Source organism: Oxyura jamaicensis, chromosome 7 (assembly GCF_011077185.1).
Source record: "Oxyura jamaicensis isolate SHBP4307 breed ruddy duck chromosome 7, BPBGC_Ojam_1.0, whole genome shotgun sequence".
NCBI lineage: Eukaryota > Metazoa > Chordata > Aves > Anseriformes > Anatidae > Oxyura > Oxyura jamaicensis.
The window spans coordinates 38,956,836-38,975,559 of record NC_048899.1 but is presented as its reverse complement, the minus strand read 5'-3'; the positions used below and the strand labels follow the sequence as shown (position 1 = coordinate 38,975,559).

At 47.4% G+C, this 18,724-nt stretch overlaps 1 long non-coding RNA gene across 1 annotated transcript; it reads right to left on the bottom strand.

Annotated features, from left to right (window-relative positions):
* Nucleotides 1–1,917: 1,917 nt before the first annotated feature.
* On the bottom strand, nt 1,918–18,065 carry LOC118170294. Its single transcript, XR_004752631.1, has 3 exons — nt 17,836–18,065; nt 2,845–2,937; nt 1,918–2,043 (listed from the first exon to the last, which is right to left on the bottom strand). It is a non-coding gene; the product is annotated as an uncharacterized LOC118170294 (long non-coding RNA).
* Between the last annotated feature and the right edge of the window lie 659 nt (nt 18,066–18,724).

The following is an 18,724-nucleotide window of genomic DNA, read 5'->3' as shown; positions in this document are numbered from 1 at the left end:
ATTTCTACACATTTAAGACTAAACACGTATATTGCTGATGGATTGGTGATTTCCAGCTGCGTTCACCTACCTAGAAAACAAAACAGAACAGTGCGGAGAGAGAACGTTACCGAGAAACGCTTGTGCAGAACGCTTTGCGTTCTCGGTTACGGGATCTCTTCGCCTCACCCGCGGCTCTCCCGGCCCCTCTCCCGACCTCGGGCCCCGACGAGCCCGGAGCCGTGTGAGTGCCCCCGGGCTGCGCCGCAGCGGGCCCGGGGCCCGCTCCCGGGAAGCGGCCAAAAGAGGGCAATGTTGCCGTGCGGAACCGGCCCCGCCGCCGCCAGCCCCGCCGCCAGCCGCCGGCCCAGCCCGGGCGCGGAGCGGGGCCGGGCTGCAGCCCTGAGGGGTGCCCGGGGGCCGCGGGGAGAAACCGAGATTTAAATAAATTTATTTATTTATTTTCTGGGTACGTCGAGTTTTCGCTTTCCCAAAGGGGAGGTGGCGGCGTGCTGTGCCACGCTCCTGTCCCGGCAGTGCCAGGACACTGCTTCGCTGCCATCTCCGCGTTCCTGCATGTAAGCGGGCACGGAAGGTTTAAGGAGAGTGTCCTCGCCCAGGGACATCAATAAAAGCCACGGGAGGAAGGGGGGGGGGGAGCTGCGTGTGGTGTAGGTGGCTCTAGGAAAGCCTTATTTAACATGGACTTAGTAGAGCGCCAGCTCTGCTTTTCATTTCTGCAGCCAAAGCTCTCATACCAGCCATCTCATTTCTGCTGCCTCTACAACATCTGTCAGTAGCTGTACCTGAGAAAGTCTGTTATTAAAAGAATAATAACTGTATTGCAGGTTTCTGAACCCAAGATTGTATTTTCTTTCTCAAATATTCATTAAAAATATAGATTGTATTTTATTGAAAGTGGCCTTTAATGAATAGTATTCTTGTTTGCGTACACGGAGTAGCTTCCAGTGCAATTCTCTGACAGTAATTGTGGTCTGAATTGAGACTGCACAATAACTGAGTGCAGTTAATGGCTATCCTGTGGATTGAGTGCTCCACTTTTGTCATTATCAGGCTACTTTTTAAAATGCAGAAATTAGTTAGGCCAGCAAAGAGTTAATTATGTTCCTGTGACAGGAAACCCTCAAAGCACATTAATTGTGGAGGATTCTTTGTCTTTAATGCAGAGCAGAAATTCGAAAGACCTTGGCAGATGATATCATGTAAGCAGTTACAGAGAATTTTAAAAAAAAAAGGGAAAAAAAAAAAAAAAAAAAAAAGCGGTACATACATGAGGAAACCCTCCTGGTAAGTAAACTCGTATCACCAAGGCAAGCTGAAATTGTTTTGGAGGCATCTACTGGTTTCTGTACTGCTGGAGGAAAAAATAGACACCTTTTTCTTATTCTTTTGAATAATGATTCTTTCTGAAGAATCATAGTCTGTTTGACTCTGCTCATTTCCAGCCTCACTGTTTCCTGGCATTTTTAGTTTCTAGCTCTCATGCCTTGGCAAAAAGGCGTGTTAAAAAAAAAATATATATATATATATATATCTTGAAAACTTGCAGCACAGGATGCTGAGGCTGTGACTGCGCTGAGACTGAGAGCGGTGCAGAGCATGAAACGAAATCGCGGGCTTTGCGCAGGGGCGCTCCTGACAAGGCACCGAGGCTGTGGGGACAGGAGAGGTGTGAGGACGGGAGAGCCATAAATGCTTCAGGTCGTTTGCTTCCTGTCTGCAGCCCTCGCGGACAGAGGGCTGAGCTCCCCAGGGGCTGCCTTTGAGCCCTTGACAGTCCCAGGCGCGTGGGTGCAGGCGGTGATGGCCACCAGGAGCTGGGCAGGGACTTGGCCACCTCTCAGCCCTCCGGTGCCCAGCACCAGGCAGCCTGGGGTGTGTGGGACAAATGGAAATGCCAGATCCCTTTACTGGGAACAGGGATCCATGAGGAAAATCCCAGAACGGCTTCCTGAATTGGCTTGGCACCAGGAACATACTGAGTCACCGTGTCCTGCCCGTTGGCATTGCCGCAAGACCTGCGAGTTAGTGTTGATTACTGGGCTGAGGGGGAGCAGAAATGATCAGCACAATCAGAGACGGTGTAATTAACTGCAGTATGTAAAAATAAATTAAATAACACCTCTCTAATGATCACGCTCCATGCTGGGATGGGTGGGCTGGTGTGGAGGTCACGCACACCCTGCATGGGAGCACTGGCTGCCCACCCGGCACCGCGCCCGCACCAGCGCCAGTACGGGAGCACAAGGACAAGGAGCCCTCCACGGCCACTACGGTGGGAGGTGGGATTCCTCCGTCCCAGGAAGCTCGAAGGAAAGCCAGGCAAGTCACTTGACTGCTGCTCATGGTTTTCTGTAGCTGTTTGCCAGCAAAAAATCTAGCAGAAAGGTAGGCCTTTTGCTGAGAACGAAAGGGGTCTATCACAGACTCTCTCGTATTTAAATACTCTACTAGCACATTTAGTGCTGAAATAGGGCCATGGAAGATGCTGCAGGACCATTTGGAGCATGGCAGTTAAATTGCAATAGCCCTTTGTTAAACAAACTTCAGGTGCTAATGGGAAGTATCCAGTCACAGAAGATACGGTTTGGTTAATGAAGCAGCGAGCTGCAAGAGCACATGCAGAGTGTGCCTATTTTAAAATTAAAGGAGATCAAATATGCAAAACAAACACAAAACCAAAAACAAACAGAGCAACACCAAAACAACAAAAAGAAACTACCCCAGCCCATCCTACAAAATAATCCAGCCTTAAAAGCAGCCTGAAAAATAACGGAGGAGCAGACAATAGAAACACAACAGGTAGCTTCCGATAAATAAATAGGTAAAACCTACTGGACCTACAGAGATGGAGTTGCTGTGCTCAATGGGCTTTGCAGAGCCACACGGCTATCCACAGCCTGAGGTCAGAAATGCGGATCCCAATGCACAGGTCCCCTGGAGGAGTAGGAGGGATGCAGCGGAGGAGTCGGAGGGATGCAGCTGGGCAGGCACGTGGTGCCCAAAGCCCAGACCTGCCTCCGAGCAGAGCTGCCCGTCAGCACAGGCTGCTTCCCCCCTGCAGGGAGCAGATGCAGAACAAGCTCTCGCTGTTGCATCCTTTCTAACAAATCATATTACCTCAAGGGGCGGCAAGAATTCAGAGGATGTTTCTCCTTTTGCTCATCATTTTCTTGTCTCTGACCCTGTACCACGAACGTCAGCAGAGCCCTGACCCTCGCAAGTTAAGGAAGTACCCGTGATTTGGGCTGAATTCTTAACTTTCTGAAAACTGAACCGAGCTCTGATCTGTGTGCTCCATTATTCATTGTCAATAACATTTCAGAAATTATAAGGGTGCTGAAAACTTAGACAATGGTGTAAGAAAACATTAGATCCTTACTTTCAAATATGGGTTAACAAATCTTATTTCCATTGGCACAGCTAGTAGCCAGTTTTCATATAGATATTTTTTTCTGTTGTTGCAAACTTTCTCCCAGCTTATTTGCTAGTTCAGCATAACCATTTAACTAAGTCAGAGTCAACTACACTGTGTATCTTGCCAAATACCCAGGCTTTTCCCAGAGTATTGCAAATTATGAATAAACCTCCTTCCATTCAAGGGAGGAAAGTTGAGTGTAACCACACTTAGAAACACCAGCTCTACAGAAAAGGAAAGATTAAGCACCGCTGTAACTAGGCTTTATAGTGAAAAACGGAGAGCAAAATTTAGTTTTTACATAAATGGTTTCCATGGAGACTTAATTAATCATTTTAATTCAAAGTATTACCATTGGAAGCCAATGCCATCACATTTCTGCTATGTCTTAGAGCCAGGCAAGCATGCACGAGGGGCACTGGTGGCCGCCGGTGGGTCCTGGAGCTGCCAGCCCACCGGGAGCACACCAGACCCTCCCTGCAGCCTCAGGGCACGCCAGGAGCCTGCCAAAACCCGGCTGCCCGAGCCTGCTCCTGCCGCCTGCTGCCGGCCCCGGCCCCGTCCTTACAGCGCTGGCATCAGCAACCTGTGCCAAACACCAGAGCTTCATCTCTGGGCTCTCATCAGTATGGGAGGCACAGGAGATTCTAACCATCCCTTCTGTTCCCTGCTAGGAGATGAAACACTTCAGAACGGGATGCTCATTTTCTTACATGGTAGCTTTTGGGCCTCTTTGAAGGTAAATTTATGCACTTCCGATTGATCTCTGATGTTATTGAGCTTGACAGTGAGTCAAAGAGATGTGAAAGTTCAGTGGGGACAGTTCTTGTATGTTAAAATATACCGGTGTACATGGACACATGGAGAATTTGATAAGATTGGTGGATGTCATTCACCCAGGACCGATTCTTTAGCCACTGAAATTGAAGGGTGAAGGTGCAGTGTGGGGCTTCTAGCTTTGCTAACACTCAGCCTTTTTCAGCAAACCAAGGACACACATAATTATTTTCAAACATTTAAGCCCCACGCAGGTCTGTGGAGAGCCCAGAACGGGGCTCAGTTTCATGGATGTCTTCATGGAGCCTTTTGCAGCATCAAACAAACGTCACCGGTGTTGTTAGGTGCCTCTGGACAGATTTCAAACAGAACTGTGCTAACCCACAGTTCCAGTTAGAAATGATGCCAAATCTGAAGTTAGGATTTTATGACAGGTAACGAGACATGGAAAATGACTTTAATTCTCTGTGTTAATCCGAGGCGCCACCCAAGCCTTTGGTGCCCACCAGCACAAACGAAGGGCAGGCCCCGGTACATGCGGGCTCCCGCGTGGGATGTGCCGTGGGCCGGGCGGCCGTCAGAAGGCTGGCACTAACGGCACAGAGGGTGCTTGCTGTGTCAGAGGGCTGAGCACGGCCAGTTCCAGAACCTCAACTATTCAGAAGGAAACTGCGGCGGTTATTAAAATGTAGGTTTCATGCCAGCTAAACGTGGGCTCTCCCCACTTACAGAGCTGAAGGAGGGATAAATGGTTTGAAGATGTATCGGAGCTCATATCTAACCATCTCTCTTCACTAAAGAAGCCTCCAGTGGTTCTTTTTATCTAAATCAGATGCTGTTCTGTCTGGTGAATGAAAGGGGGGGAGGTCCCACCACAAATTATACTAGTAATTCTTTTCCAGAACTAATTAACTCAAAAGATACTGTACTGATTACAGAAAAGGTGTTAACAGAAGCTTAAGAAGTTGAAAACAAAATTAAGCTGCATTTGAGAAAGGCTCTCTCCTTAATCTCAAGTTTGTGATGTATGAAATACACCAAATGGAACATATTGAAGCAAATTATGAATTTCATTATTTTATGTTTGAAAAATCACAGTATCTGGGAGAGAAACGAAAAGGGATATCAACAATTTTCATTTCTCCTTCAACTTGCCAATTTATTCTATTTAGATAACACAAGACATAAGGAGCTGCTGGGGGTGATTTGAAACTTTCACTTCTCCAAATGTGGGATTTTGCTGGGTGTAAACTTATCCTCCCCCTGTCCCACGGAGGTCAGAACCCTGAGAAAGGTCAGCCTGGCCGTGGGGCAGAGCCCCACAGAGCCCCCATGTCCTCCGGCCGGGCGGATGAAGAATGAGGACGAAGCCTGTGCCGAGGAGCCGCGCTGCTCCCGCCTCGCTCATATGCACAGCACTGCACCCAGGGGTACCGAAGGGCTACGTGGCATTTTTTATACTTTGCTCATATATTGAAAGCACGTAATTAACAGATTTGTTATCGTCTAGAAAATCGGTGTTGTTAAACCATCCTCGATCTGGGGTCAGCCTCCTGCTGGCATCGCCTGTACGAGGACCAGCGCCCGCTGGGGAATGCAGCCTTTACTCTTCTCCAGGGGTGCCTCTCACCAGCTAACTGCTTGGTATTTTGGAAAAAAAAGTGCAAGTCTTTGAGTATTATTTTCACATAAATTACTTACAAACCATAGATTGAAACTTTTAAACTCGATTCTTTAAGTTTTGCAGCATCTTGTATTTCAAACCATTTTGGACGCTGCGGGTGATATTTCTCTCTTCCATCCTATTTTCTCACACTGTCCCCATTCTCCTTTTCCATACATCCTGCTTTATTCTCTGACGGCAGTAATTTCTCTAAAGCTTTGCATTTACACCAATAGAGGTCCAACATCATTCTGAGTTACACCTAGGACAAGAGGAAAATCGAGCCCTTTGAGCTGGGCGCAGATATTTTCTGAGGCAGGAATAGAGGCTGGAGCCAGGGGAGAAGGCAGCCCCCAGCCAGCGGTGGGGGGATGATCTGCGAGAAATAACCCGTCCTGGAATAGCCGTCCCCTGCCAGGGACAGCCCCTGTGCTTCTCCCCATGCATGCAGGGGATGCCAGTGCCCAGACGTGGTTTTGGGCTATCACCTGTTTTGGAACATGTAGGTGACATTGGCCAGGCTCTGCTCAGACTGGGGGACCTAACCCCAGTTTTCTCAGCCTCTTCCCCTTGTGCCAGTCATGGTTTCTAATTAGCTTCCCCAGTGGAGGAAGAAGATGGATTATGTTTTAATATCTGGAGACTAAAATTAGTTTATATTTTAGCAAGTTAGCACTTCTTAGCAGCTGATTTACTCTTGAAGCTGCAAAATCTGCGAGCTTGCAATTAATCATGCATTGGTCATTTTCTTTCAAAAATATTCAGTTTGCCTGTCTGGATCATAATAGGGGAAAACACATCATTTGTGCAGTTAGGAATTACAGCCCATGCTCAGCTCTGTCACAGTGCCTGTCCTCGTCTGCTCATTGTTCTTAACATGATAAAAGAATGTATTTTCTCAGGGATTTATCTGAGAAAACCATGAAAGGGTTATCCACTAAGAACTAAAATTCTCATCAAGTCATCTGTGGGACAAAGGTTTTTAAGATCCCAATGTCTCAGGAAAACCAAAGCTGCTGCTGAAAACCCCCTTCCGACTGTACATGGACTCCATCTACCCCGCCTGCCTGTGTCTGCACCACAAATCGTCTCGTACCTGTTTGTCTCTGGGCACATCTGGGTGAAACCTGTTTGTTCTCATACAAACACCCAGAACAAGTTTCTAATGAGACATTAATAGGTGGCAAAGGCAGCTGTGCATAAACATGAGTTTGTTTAAAAATCATAGACCATTCACTTCCGAGGAACTGTTTACTAATAAATCAAAAATAAATTATTGTTTTCTGCTGACATTAAGTAACCTCTGCCAAAAAATTAACCTGTAAACTGTTTGACATCACAGAGTAATATATCAAAATGCTGCCAGCATACTGATCCCTCACTATGCTGCTGCGACAAATCAATTAGGGTACCAATTCTGTTCATTAGAATTCATTTAAATCTCAATTAAAAAGTTAATTAAAAGTAAGAGTGAGAAGGAAATCATGTCTAACATTCTTATTAAACTCAAATCACCAAATTAATTTTAAATCCAAATCAGCAATCAGAAGTGGAAATATAAAGAAAAAGAAAAAGAAAAAGAAAAAAAAAAAAAAAAAAAGCAGTACAGTACATTTTCCTGGGGGAAGGGGGAAGGAGTTTTCGCTCTAGTACTCCCAAGGAGAACTACTTTCTGGACCATGACGCTGATCATCATCTCGTGCTTTGCAGCTCCATCCTATTTTATTTTAAAATATAGCGTGTCTGATTTCTCGGATAAATTTGTCTTTGTCAGACTGAGCCTTCAGCAACCCCTTGACTTCAAACAAATCCTGCTCACACTCTTTTATTGGCTTGCTCAAAACTTCTCAGTTGCTTTTTATTTTTTCTTTTTCTCCACTCCCATGGTAGAGGAGAACTGGGCCACCCTGCCTGCAATGGAACCGCGCTCCCCACAGGGTGGCTGCTGGCAGCCTTTGTGTTGCCAGCCCATGGAAGCCGTGGTGCGAGCGGCCGGGGTGTGCGGCACACAGGGGGCACGCAGGGGGCACGCAGGGAGCACACTGCTCCCCATGCCAGCCCCTCTGCCGACCACCTCCCCATCTCCCTGGGCGGCAGGAGCAGAGGGAGGCAAGCCCTGGGTGCGTCTTGCTCAGCCAAGGTGTGATGATGATGACCTACGACTTTCCAGAGATTGTTTTTAATTAGAACACAGAGCTTTCCTTCCCGGCTTGAGGCACCGTGGCTATTTCTTTTGTTTTCTTAAGGTCCAAAAATAGAGCCCCTCCGGTCGCGAGCATCCTCCTGACAAGCTGCAGAAAGCCTCAGACTAATTTCATATGCAGTTCTTGGCACCGAGGTCTGGGTGGAGGTGGGCAGGGTCCACCCAGCCTTTCAGTCTCATTAATCATTTGGCTTTCCCTGGCTGCTTGCAGCATCTTCTGGAGGAACCCTTCTCTTTATTCATTCAGACAACCCTTTGGATTAAACAGAGCCAGCTAAATGTCAAACCAAATCTGAGTCTTGATGCAGATAATCATTTCAATAATATTTCTCCATTTGTGCCCAAACACCAAGGGAATAAAGCTTTTCTGCTGTCAGGTAGTGTAAGACTGCAGTTGGTGTAAATGCTTGACATTGAGCCAGATGGCTTAGCCGTGCCGCAAACATATGTTCAACAAGCAGGCTTGCACACATTGGAATTTTATTATTTTGAACTGGTGAGGCATGCATATTTATTTACTTGACCCCCTTTTGGTGTCACTTTGGTATTAAAACAATCAGTTATAAAGCTTCTCCAAGCAGCAGGGCAGGCCTGGTTTATAAACCGCTTGTCAGGCTCCCGTCAGCACCCGGAGCGCGGTCCCTGCCCTCGTGCGGGCTTGGGGAGGACAGGCTCCCAGACCACCCGAGAGCAACGAGCGGCTCCCCGGCCCTGGACAAGTGCTTGCTGCCTGATTACACCAGTAATTTCCTAACTTTTTTAAAAACAGGATCTTTCGACAGGTGATACATTATGCTCTGTCAAGTGCATCCAGAACATGATCACCAAATTAGAAAAAATATCCGTGAAAAGGGAAAAAAAATGAACAGGATAAAAAATTAAAATCTTTGGCTGGGGAGCAGCGGTCACCAGACGCAGAGATGAGCAAAGGAGGGTATTTTTATTTTTATTATTATTTTTTTTTTCAGGTTGGTATTAAAAAGCCAGACATAAATCTCAGTAATTTCACAAAACAGCACGGCAACGACCTGGGAGCCAGTCCAGAACTCAATAAAAGCCGCAGGAAGCTTTCCGTTATCTCAAATGTGTTCTGGATCAAGCTTGCATTGTATTTTTGCGTCCCAGGCTTGGAGGTACTTAAAGGAGCTCGGTGATGTACTACCATGACTGCTCTGATACAACGGAATGTTTATTCCTTTCGCAGCACAGCATCGCTGCGCAGACTGCAGAGCCCCGAAGAGCCGTAAGGCCAGCGTACGAGCCCCAGAGATCCCAGGACGCTGCCTTTGTGTCGCTACCCCTATTGCAACCCCCATGGGCTCATCAGCTCTCACCCTGCGGCGGGCCGAGGGGCGATGTCTGCAGGCCGATGTCTGCAGCACCCTCTCCCGCGCTGCCCCGGCCCCCCAGCGCTTTGGGACGGGCTCCGGGATGCTCGGCCCAGGCCTGGCCCAGACCTCGCCGTGGCTCTGCAACACACCTCAAGGGACAGAGCCACCAGGCAGAAGTGCCCAGCTTCCCCCATGCACTGCATTTAAAAGTGTATTGTGCTGTTAATATTCAAGACCACTTTTGTACCATAAATACTAAACCACTGTTAAAGTAATTCAGTCTGATTTGTCCACACAAGGAGGTAAAAATCCACCCTTCCCAACGAGCAGCTGGCACAGTTCGCAGCATACACGACTGGCCTGCCGAAGGACACCCTCACACAATAGGTGATCCCAAAATACAAGAGCCATTAATTAGTCCTTCAGAACATGTCACCGTTCCTACAGAGAGCGGCAGAACTTGCCAGCCACTCGGGTAACAAAGTAATTAGGTGCACATCGGTGGCAGGGCTTGCCGGCTCAGAGCAGCACCGCGCACCGGCAGCCGTGCCTGCACTTCGGCAGCTTTGGGTAGCGAGATACAAAATGATGTAAACCAGCACCTGCTCCTTGCCATCGCTTGTTCAGCTAGAACTGGAGAAAAAAATTCCCATGGCTTCAGCTGGGACAGGGCCAAGTGCAAACTGGAACGTGACAATAGGTGCAGCCAGCCACCTTCCGTGCGCTGTCCATTCCTCCACGCCATCTCTCTGCAGCCCTTGCCCATTGCTGGCTGTGCCTGGATCTTGTGCTATCTCAGCTTCGGGGCAAGGACCGTCAATTACTTTTGTCTGTAAAGTGCCCTGCACGTCTGGGATACTCTTTAAATGGTAATGATAATAATGTTGGAGCTTCTGACAATGCTTTTGCCTGCTCCCCAGTACGTGCTATAGCAAATTGCTAAGCAACACCGATTTCCCCACTTGTTTCCAATTGCGTTGTGCGTTAGGGGGGGGTCTCTGTTGGTCTTTCCCTGGGGCCAGCCCAAGTGCTCCCGCCTGCCGGCAGGCTGCTGCAGGGACCCAGCCGGGTGCGCTGGGAATAGCGCCCGGGCACCCGACGTCCCAGCACCACACGCTTCACTCAGCGCCAGCAGCGTTTTTACGGCAGTGACCTCTTTGTTTCTGCTCCGTGCCTTCAGCATTCATGCTTTTGCTTTTTCAGTGCAACTGTGCAGCGAGTTCATTTGCTTAGGAAAGGACGGAGGAGCGCAGAGGCACCCGTGGCAGCACAAAGCTGGCCGTGCCCGGTCTGGGTGCCGGCTTCGTGCAGCCTCAGCTGTGAGATGATGCACTCCTGTGTCCGCAGGAACGAGTGCTGTGATCCTGAATTATACTTGCTGGATTATAGATTTGGTGCATGTGAAATAGGATTATCCTCAGCATGAGATAAAATTCTTTTCTTCCCCAGTTTTAAACCTTTGGAGGCACTGAAGGGCACATACAAATGGGCACGCTGACTAAATGAGATGTGCCATGCCATGGTAGCCGAGATAGATATGTCATGTTTAGATGCTGTTGTGCCGCCAGAAGTACTCGTTTCAAGCTAATCAGTGCTGCTAAACAGTCATTCTGATTTATATCTGTTGATAAATCACTCTTCCTTAGCAAGGCCTAGCTGGCGTTGTGGGGCTGGCAGGGGATTGCTCTGGGGACAGGGCCGGGCTGAGCCCCAGGCAGGGGGCTGGCAGCCAGCGGCACAGCTCCGTGGGCAGCCCGAGCCCCTCGGGGACTGCAGGGCATGGTGTGAGCCCACCCTGCTCTGGTCTCGCCCCACTGCTCGGCTCCCCCGGCCGCCCCGCACCGCCCGCGGGCCCTTCGCTTGCCGCGGGAGCAACCAGACTCAAACCAGAAGGAAATGGCTCACTAATTTTCCTGTTTTTTTTTTGCTGGGTTTTGAATGACTTTCCTCTGGTGAACAAACCTGCTCGTCCTCATTTGTATAATATGAGATGATGACTGCAATACCTAAATAAGAGGCCAGAGCGACCGGTGGTACGGTCGGCGTGAGAGCAAAGTGCTGTTCCTGGCTGCCGTACCTTCCAGTGAGCAGCTATAGATCCATTTAAACACAGCAGCTATTTGACCAAGAACTTGTGTTGCATTTAATCCTAAATATATTTATTTTCTGTTTCCCTGAATTCACACCCTTTCAGTGGAAAGCTAGTGGGTGTTTATCTCTGATATTTATGCACTGTCATTTCAAAGTATCTGAGCACAACTTTGGAAAAATAGCTCTGTCTCCACCATGGAAATCTCATATGCAATTACGAATACCATTTTTTGAGAGTCTCTTCAAAATCCTCAGAGGAGAAGCACGAGATAAACAGACGGTGCTTATTGCCAGGCTACCAAGGGGTGCTCGGTGGGTGGCAGCCTGCGGGCTGCACGGCCGGCCCCGAGCCGGGCAGTGGGCTCCCCATGGGCCGGGGGCACCACGTGTAGGGGCTCGTGCTTGTGGATGCAGCACATGCGAGCAGCCATGAACACTTATATTGCCTCCCTGCTGATGGTGTTGAGGGGAAAAGCTTGCCCTCCTCCCCACATGTGTGAAGAGAACATCCCACAGGTATGCTGCCAGCGGTGGGTGGGCGGTGAGGCACATCCCCCTGCTCTCCCTGCCATTCCCCTCCAGCTCTTTGATCCACGCTGTACCTTGCTCTTTGTTGCACTGCACAGACTCTTAGGAAATGTACACAAAGCAGCTTCTGATACCTCAGTGGAATCCTTCGGCTGAAGCTTGGCTCGGTCCATGCCTGCGATCAGGTGAGGTCCCGCTGCTGCATAATGGAAATCCCCTTCCCTGGCGGTGCAATAAAAGTGTGTCTGTGTGTAGATCTAAACTGTTCCCAGTACTTACATTAGCGATAGCACAAATGATTGAAATACGGTCCTGGCAAGCTAATATGCTGTGTTTGGCAGTAATTTAACCACTTGCCTAACTATAAGTGTATTTAGAAAGCGATGAGCAGATAAAACAATATACTCATTAAAGGGAGAGTTATGAGAACAAGGCATTCATTTTCCACCACCCTCCTATAAAAACGATCTGAATTTGAGCCCTATGTGCAGCCTTTCTCCTGCTGCTCCGCAGCCAGTCTGCGTGCCTGAGCATCCCCATCCCGCTCCCTGCCTGTTCCTGGGGAACCCCCCTCGGTGGCGGGGGGTGCCCCCAGCCCCAGGAGCAGTTGCGGGGGGCTCAGCCCCATGGGAACCGTCCCCATGCCCACGCAGCAGCACCCCAGGCAGAAGGCAGGGGAGCAGTGGGACCCTGCCAGTGCTTTTTGGGAAATGGAGGGACGGCTCCTCTCCTCAGCCAAGCCTCGGTAGAAAACACAGAGCGAATCGCACCCACCAATGATTTTCCTGTAAAAAAATGAAATGGAACTGGAGTTGACTTAGGATATAGATCTCTATCCTCTCAGTCATTTTTGTGCTATTTTTTCATAAACTTGGCTGCTTCTCGTTTGCCCTCTAATAATTCTCTGAAGGCTCATTTCCCCTGTATAACTCTGTGTAAACACAAAGTTGAGAAAAGGGTATTTAGACTCATCCTTCAGGAATGCTGTTTTTGAGAAAATGCTTGTTTACCTATGTCAGTAATTTTCAAAAATATAATGTGCATTCGAAGATCAAAGATAATTACATGTGAAAACTCCAGCATTTCAATCAGGTCGAAACTCCAGCAGAATTGCATTTCTAACACCATTCCATGCAGGCTTACTTTATAGCATGAAAACAATGATAACATAAGGTATCAGCCTGCTCTAACAATGGAAGGATTAGTACAGACCACATTGAATGTATGATGGCGTGGGTCCTTTATGACATTATTCTTCATGAGTGAGGAGGGACCTGATAATTCATATTATTAGGTCTTCCCTCATGAGTAAAGATAAATGTCATCAAAGGTAGGAGCCATTATGTATTCTATACAATGCAAGTCACCTCGCTACATTTTTTTCTCTGGGTATTTTTTAATTAATTAATTATTTATTTTTTATGCAATGGGGAAAATATTTGTAGAAGCTCATACAGATTCTTTCTTAATATATTTTTTGAGACTACAGAAGAATAAGTCGTCGATGATATGCTTGGCACACATCACATTCCCTTTGTTTTTATCCTAATTCACAGAAATGGACAGTCTTAAAAAGCAAATCACAGCTCTGGTTCCTGCATACCAAAACTGCATCAGCCTTGTGTGAATGCAGAGCAGGTGGCAAGGCAGAAGCTGATGCGCCAGGTGCCACCAAGGTGGTGGCCGTGCTGGCGGGGGTACCCGACTGCACCTCCAGCACCCCCAGTGCCCTTAGCAGCTTTCAGAGCTGCCCAGTGCACAGATTTTGAGTTGTTAAACATATCCTAATTGTACAGTCAGTATGAATTACTGAATTTGCTCAGGCACCTTATTGATTATGGGTACCCATGAATTGCGCCAATAATTCTGTGCTACTCCTGCTGCTACGAGCATGTCATCAGATGAAGACTGCTTTCCGTTTAAAAAAGTAGTGGCAACACCACAGTGAGATGAAATTCATTCATTCTGAAAATTAAGAAAAGGAAAGAGATTAGAAAATCTAACCTCTAAGGAGTCAAAATCTACCAAGCCCAAGTGGAAGAATTCCAAAACCAACCCCTCTGAAAAACATTATGAAATTTTAACCCGATTTTCCTGAGCAGCTGATTTATGGATGCTGATAACAAATGCTTGGGCACTGGAACAGGCTCCCCAGGGCTGTGGTCACTGCACCGAGCCTGCTGGAGTTCAAGAAGCATTTGGACAATGTTCTCAGACACATGATCTGATTATTATTATTATTATTTATTTCTTGGGGTGGTCCTTTGGGGACCAAGGTTTGGAGGCCCCTCACCGCTTCTCTTTTAGGGTGAGAAAGCCAAATCATAATGCAGAATAAAACGTGTTCAGCTCCTTTGAGGGTGACCCCGAGCAGGAGCAGAGCACCTGGACGTGGTTTGCTGAGCGTTATCTGCCCGTACTGCATCGCTGTGCGCTCGGGTCTGTGCGGGGCTCCGCCAGCCGTGCTCCGCTTGTGCTCCCGGGGGCCCTTGAGAGGGAAAACGTTTGTCCCTCATACTGCCACTGTGCTGCAGACATTTCAGCTCAGTGTTAACGAATGCTCCTGAAGTGTAGGGCCAGCCTCGTCACAGCGCTGGGAGTGGGGTGGGAGCGGGCTGTGCTGGCGAAGGAGGCAGCACACGAAGCCCCGCGCTTTGTGAGGGTGCTCTGGGGAAAAGCATGCACCATGAGAGCTTTCAGTGTGCTTTCCTGCAGATCACGGGGGTCATAGTGAGGGACGGAGACCCCGCACACATCATTTACAAGGGCTAGGACATCGCAGTGGCAGGACGGTTCCTAAGTCCTCTGGCTGGAGGCTGGGCCTGAGGCAATTCATCAGGGAGGCAGGCAAGGACACGTGCCCACACCCTCAGCAAACAGGAATATGCACGCACACACAAGGGCAATTACTTTGTGCGAGTGTGACAAGGGAAAATTGAACGTAAAGTCTGCTGTAAACAGCCAATAAATCTTGCTTTCTGTGGCGTGCCTTCCGCCCGGCCAGGGGGTGCCCCTGGCGCTCTGAACCCCCCGTGTGGGCTCTGGAGCTGGAGTGGGGCTGGTTTGTGCCCCCTGCCCGCAGCAGCCCACCCCTGGGGGGCTCAGCACCCAGGGGCCCTGGGGGTGCCGGTGACCCCAACCACAGCGGCACCTCCCGGGGCTCTGGGGGGTGGCACAGCCACAGCCGGGGCCGGGGAGGAAAGTTTGTAAAGAAAGTACTGAACACAGACTTCCCATGGTATCAGAAGGAAAATTTATGCATCGCCTTTGAGTTCAACTTCTCCATTAAAGCTTTTTCCCTATAATCTAGGGAGTTCTTATCTTGGTGACTTATGATGTTATGGAGGGGCTCATGCATGGAAAATGTCAATAGAAATAGTAACTCTAGAAGGGAAGGGCCTCCTAATTAGTCCCCATTTAGATTTTATGATGGCTTTGAGATCTGCTCATCCTGACAGTGCGCACTCTGGTTACATATTGTTCTAGCCTGAGGGAACCATAGGAAAATCCAGATTTATTGTACCTATCATACCAGCATATTTCATTTGCCATTATGAGCAGCCATCTCGCAATGATGCAGGAGTATTTATTACAGATTAAATTGTAGGACCTGGATGGTTTAGTGAGGTTCTTGAGGTATCATTTATGTCATTAACTGGCTCATTATCAGATCTGCAAATCTCCATTCCTTTTTCCTGTGCCTTCTGTTTCAGAGCCGGGGCCGGGGGTGCGCGTGTGCATGCATGTGCGGGGTGTGCGTGTGTCATGCGTGTGCGGGGCCTGGGGCAGGGCCGGGCACAGCCGTGTGCCCGTGCGGGGCCGTGCCCGGGAGCTGGGGTGGCTGCAGGCGAGTTGCAGCGCTCCACGGCCGCACTGGCAGGCACCAGGGCACAAACCCATCGTGAGCAAGGCTGGTGATCCAGCCGGCCCTCTCCAATGTGTTCCTTCACTGATTCCTCTCCACTAAAGTGTGACTTCAAAGTGAAAAGCTGAGAAAGGTGGTGGTAGGAGAGGAGGTAATTTAACTCTAATTATTTAACAGATCTATTGCAAGCGTAAGCTTATTACCGGCTGCAAAAGAATATGCTGGATTTTTTTTTTTTCCCTCTCTCTCTTTTATGCTTTATCTCTGTTTGGAGAATTATTTGAAGAGGTTCAATCCAGTCCTGATTGTTGTGAAAGCAGAAGGAGAGCGGGGTGCTCAGACCTTTGCTCGGCTCCCAGACTTTCCAGAAAACTCACTGGGAGAAAGGAGCTTACCGACACTGCCTCTACTCTTCGATTTAGTGATATTATTTGAATTTATTGTTCGATTCAACTTGTGTGTCCCTCCTTGTTGGTATTTGCCCTATTTACTCTCTGATATTGCTTTTTCATAAAACCAGGGAATGGCATTTAAGTTGTTGTGTTCTTTGGTATTAAAACGCACTTCAGACAAGCGCAGGAGGACACACAGGATGGCTGGGTTCAGGTCGCAGACTACAGAGGAAAGCATGCCATTGTTGGGTTGTGGAGATTAATTAATTCATTTGATGGCTAATATTTGTAGGGAAACTAAAGCTTTGGAAGCTGGTAATAATGCATAAGAAATACAATCTCTTATCTCCCATCACTTTGCAAGCAAAAGGGAGTTAAAAGATTTCTGAATGTGTTTGCATTAGTTGATTGCACCTGAAAGTTATTTTTGTAAAAGTAGTAATTTTTTTGACTCTAAACTCGTGGCATTAAAAGGATAAATACAGCCAATTACCTCCCAGTGATTGCTTACCAAAGGGATATTTCACATCTGCTTTTCTGATGACTTCGCAGCTCCGTGTGTGCCGACAGGTACGTGTTAGGAGTGGTGTGATTTAAACGTTCTGCTCTGACACAAAGAGAGGACCAAGGGAATGGAGACGAGAGCTAAGCTCAGGCACAGTGAGGGTTTGGTGCAGGTGTCTCCAAATGGGTGACACGAAAACATCTGCTCTGAAAGTCTGAACACAAAGGCAGCCGCCACCTAGAAACCCCTCAGTTAAACTTGTTGCTTGCAACCTAGAGTTAATAAAACAGTGCTGAAAGGTCAGGTGGGAAGAGTTTCACTTCCTTCCTCCACACCAGGCAATTTAGAGGCTTCCTAACATCTTTGTCCCTATTATGCTGATTGGAGAGATCTTCCCCTACGAATGCCTTAAACTTTCACCCATAAAAATATAAATATAAATTTTAACCTCCATGATACATTTTGGGTCTCTGTGTAAAAATTTCTTTAAGAGTTTGTAGGTATCTTGTAACAGATCTATCTTGTCTGAAGTTAAATTTTGCAGAGTTTAAAACAAAAGATGTGAGACTATTTAGAATGCACTTTTTTTTACTTAAAAGAATCAGAGTACCATTAATCTTTAAATGAGATGGTTTTCTCTGTAACTGATAAGTGGCCCTTTTCTCTTTTTTATATTTATTCTTCATTTTCCTTTTTGAATCTAAAACAGGGCATTTAAAAACTAAAAAGGAAAGGACAAAAGGACTTAAGTGTTGTATATTTATCTTGTATCAGTCTTCTTATAGCTGTATTCAGTGCTCACACTAGGTAAGGAAACCTTATATAAGAATGGTAAGAGTGTAAATAAGAAGTGGTAATGTGTATATTAAAGAATATTTTCTGTTCTGAACAGCTGCAATGCCATTAGATAATTTAGATATTTTGTATGCTTTAAAAATACAACTATATCAGCAAGGAGAGCATCTGTAAATAGAAATGGTGTGAATATTGCTTAGCTATTCCCTCGGTGGGTATTTTAAAATGAAAATGGATTGTAATTATTAGGAAAAAAAAATCCCTTACCTGAGTTGATAGCCAATTACTGAGAACTTAGTGCTAAATGAGTCGTCTCTCACAGCCTGTATACTATAGGTACCCTTGAATAAATACAAATCTGCAATGCTATAAATAGGCTCCTTGAAATAAGAGTCTTATCTGAGCCTGCTTTGTAATGCTGCTCTTACCAAGCTCAGGCTTTGCAGCATAATCTTAATATTGAGCTTGCTCTCTAATCTCCATTCTTTTTTAGGTTAGTCTAGACTGTTCCTGGAGCTGTAGCACTCGCTGGGTTGCCGTAGGAACAAGGAATTCAAGTAAATATGCTCACGGAGAAGAAATGTCTACTAATTAAATGTGGATAGCATTGATAAGTTGCCAGATCTGGGAGAATGAAGACCACAATGTCCTTTGATGTAATTCATTAGAAAATACGTATATATATATATACACACATAGATATATATGAGACATCTACAAGACTTATATAAGATACACATCTTTGTGGGGAGGGCTACATATGTTGAAGACGGAGGCAACATTTTTATATAGAAGCGACACTTTATACAATTTTGTTCCTTTCAAGGCTGTAAATTCTGTAATCTTGTGCATGTTTCCTTTTATTGCATGTACATGGCAGATAAAGACATTTGGCTCAGTGCTGCGAGGGCTGGAAGCCCGGATTAATTCCTCACCAAACCTGAGCCCTGTGGCAGGGCGATCCTTCGCGGTGCGTCGGGGGGAAGAGGCCCCTGGCCCTGGAGGCCTCCTTGGGGAGGTGCAGGAGAGACCCCCTGCTGGGTACAGCGGGGTGCGGGATGGCCAAAGGGGTCCTGGTACAGAGCTCGTGCCCCCCCTGCGTATCATCTGGAGCATGGAAGGGCGGCCTTTGCTCGTATTCCACACTTTGGCTTTG